Genomic DNA, 3,669 nt, shown 5'->3' on the forward strand with positions numbered 1-3,669 from the left:
TCGACTTAAAGCCAGATCGTCACATTGTCCGCTCTTCTCTCTGAAACTGTTGTACTTATCGTCTGCAAAGCTATGTCGCGTGCTGCGGGATGCTGAGACACTAAAAGCACCATAGTAGACCACAGATCAAGCTTCTAAGTTGATGTAATAGCCAGTAAGAAGTAGTACAATTCAAGTTTTAGGTATTGAATATGGACCTTTTAGCTGGCTTTGGTGCCTTGGACATGAGCTAGGACCTTAAGATTCTGCATGAAAGTAGGAATAGCAGCCGAGTTGCACGGGAGAATGTGAAAGGTGTTCATATATAGTAATAACCTGAGAAATCCGTCCTTTTTCGTCATTTGTTAGCGAATCGACTTAAAGCCAGATCGTCACATTGGCCGCTCTTCTCTCTGAAACGGTTGTACTTATCATCTGCAAAGCTATGTCACGTGCTGCGGTATGCGGAGACACTAAAATCACCACAGTAGAACACAGATGAAGCTTCTAAGTTGATGTAATATCCAGTAAGAACTAGTACAATTCAAGTTTTAGGTATCGATTATTGACTTTTTAGCTGGCTTTGGTGCATTGGAAATGAGCTAGGACCTTAATATTCTGCATGAAAGGTGGACTAGCAGCCGATTTGCACGGGAGAATGTGAAAACTGTTCAAATGTAGTAAAAACCTGAGAAATCCGTCCGTTTTCGTCATTTGTTATCGAATCTACTTAAAGCCAGATCGTCACATTGGCCGCTCTTCTCTCTGAAACGGTTGTACTTATCGTCTGCAAAGCTATGTCTCGTGCTGCGGTATGCGGAGACACTAAAATCACCACAGTAGAACACAGATGAAGCTTCTAAGTTGATGTAATATCCAGTAAGAAGTAGTACAATTCAAGTTTTAGGTATCGATTATTGACTTTTTAGCTGGCTTTGGTGACTTGGACATGAGCTAGGACCTTAATATGCTGCATGAAAGGAGGACTAGCAGCCGAGTTGCACGGGAGAATGTGAAAACTGTTCAAATGTAGTAAAAACCTGAGAAATACGTCCGTTTTCGTCATTTGTTATCGAATCGACTTAAAGCCAGATCGTCACATTGGCCGCTCTTCTCTCTGAAACGGTTGTACTTATCGTCTGCAAAGCTATGTCGCGTGTTGCGGTATGCGGAGACACTAAAAGCACCATAGTAGAACACAGATGAAGCTTCTAAGTTGATGTAATACCCAGTAAGAAGTAGTACAATTCAAGTTTAAGGTATCGATTATTGACTTTTTAGCTGGCTTTGGTGCCTTGGACATGAGCTAGGACCTTAACATTCTTCATGAAAGGAGGACTAGCAGCCGAGTTGCACGGGAGAGTGTGAAAAGTGTTCATTTGTAGTAAAAACCTTAGAAATCCGTCAGTTTTCGTCATTTGTTATCGAATCGACTTAAAGCCAGATCGTCACATTGGCCGCTCTTCTCTCTAAAACGGTTGTACTTGACGTCTGCAAAGCTATGTCACGTGCTGCGGTATGCGGAGACACTAAAATCACCACAGTAGAAGACAGATGAAGCTTCTAAGTTGATGTAATAGCCAGTAAGAAGTAGTACAATTCAAGTTTTACGTATTGAATATTGACCTTTTTGCTGGCTTTTGTGCCTTGGACATGTGCTAGGACCTTAAGATTCTGCATGAAAGGAGGACAAGCAGCCGAGTTGCACGGGAGAATGTGAAGAGTGTTGATATGTAGTAAAAACCTGAGAAATCCGTCAGTTTTCGTCATTTGTTATCGAATCGACTTAAAGCCAGATCGTCAAATTGGCCGCTCCTTTCTCTGAAACGGTTGTACTTATCGTCTGCAAAGCTATGTCGCGTGCTGCGGTATGCGGAGACACTAAAAGCACCATAGTAGAACACAGATGATGCTTCTAAGTTGATGTAATAGCCAGTAAGAAGTAGTACAATTCAAGTTTTAGGTATTGAATATTGACCTTTTAGCTGGCTTTGGTGCCTTGGACATGAGCTAGGACCTTAAGATTCTGCATGAAAGGAGGACTAGCAGCCGAGTTGCACGGGAGAATGTGAAAAGTGTTCATATGTAGTAAAAACCTGAGAAATCCGTCCGTTTTCGTCATATGTTATCGAATTGACTTAAAGCCAGATCGTCACATTGGCCGCTCTTCTCACTGAAACGGTTGTACTTATCGTCTGCAAAGCTATGTCGCGTGCTGCGGTATGTGGAGACACTAAAAGCACCTTAATAGAACAGAGATGAAGCTTCTAAGTTGATGTAATACCCAATAAGAAGTAGTACAATTCAAGTTTTAGGTATTGAATATTGACTTTTTAGCTGGCTTTGGTGCCTTGGACATGAGCTAGGACCTTAAGATTCTGCATGAAAGGAGGACTAGCAGCCGAGTTGCACGGGAGAATGTGAAAAGTGTTCATATGTAATAATAACCTGAGAAATCCGTCCTTTTTCGTCATTTGTTATCGAATCGCCTTTAAGCCAGATCGTCACATTGGCCGCTCTTCTCTCTGAAGCGGTTGTACTTATCGTCTGCAAAGCTATGTCACGTGCTGCGGTATGTGGTGACACTAAAATCACCGCAGTAGAACACAGATGAAGCTTCTAAGATGATGTAATATCCAGTAAGAAGTAGTACAATTCAAGTTTTAGGTATCGATTATTGACTTTTCAGCTGGCTTTGGTGCATTGGACATGAGCTAGGACCTAAAGATTCTGCATGAAAGGTGGACTAGCAGCCGAGTTCCACGGGAGAATGTGAAAAGTGTTCATATGTAGTACAAACCTGAGAAATCCGTCCGTTTTCGTCATTTGTTATCAAAACGACTTAAAGCCAGGTCGTCACATTGGCCGCTCTTCTCTCTGAAACGGCTGTACTTACCGTCTGCAAAGCTATGTCACGTGCTGCGGTATGCGGAGACACTAAAATCACCATAGTAGAACACAGATGAAGCTTCTAAGTTGATGCAATAGCCAGTAAGAAGTAGTACTATTCAAGTTTTAGGTATCGATTATTGACCCTTTAGCTGGCTTCGGTACCTTGGACATGAGCTAGGACCTTAAGATTCTGCATGAAAGGAGGACTAGCAGCCGAGTTGCACGTCAGAATGTGAAAAGTGTTCATATGTAGTAAAAACCTGAGAAATCCGTCCGTTTTCGTCATTTGTTATCGAATCGACTTAAAGCCAGATGGTCACATTGGCCGCTCTTCTCTCTGAAACGTTTGTACATATCGTCTGCAAAGCTATGTCGCGTGCAGCGGTATGTGGAGACACTAAAATCACCATAGTAGAACACAGATGAAGCATCTAAGTTGATATAATAGCCAGTAAGAAGTAGTACAATTCAAGTTTTAGGAATCGATTATTGACTTTTAGCTAGCTTTGGTGCCATGGACATGAGCTGGGACTTTAAGATTCTGCATGTAAGGAGGACTAGCAGCCGAGTTGCACGGGAGAATGTGAAAAGTGTTCATATGTAGTAAAAACCTGAGAAATCCGTACGTTTTCGTCATTTGTTAGCGAATCGACTTAAAGCCAGATCGTCACATTGGCCGCTCTTCTCTCTGAAACGGTTGTACTTATCATCTGCAAAGCTATGTCACGTGCTGCGGTATGCGGAGACACTAAAATCACCACAGTAGAACACAGATGAAGCTTCTAAGTTGATGTAATA

This window comes from Schistocerca gregaria, unplaced genomic scaffold (assembly GCF_023897955.1).
Source record: "Schistocerca gregaria isolate iqSchGreg1 unplaced genomic scaffold, iqSchGreg1.2 ptg000280l, whole genome shotgun sequence".
In the NCBI taxonomy this organism is placed as follows: Eukaryota; Metazoa; Arthropoda; class Insecta; order Orthoptera; family Acrididae; genus Schistocerca; species Schistocerca gregaria.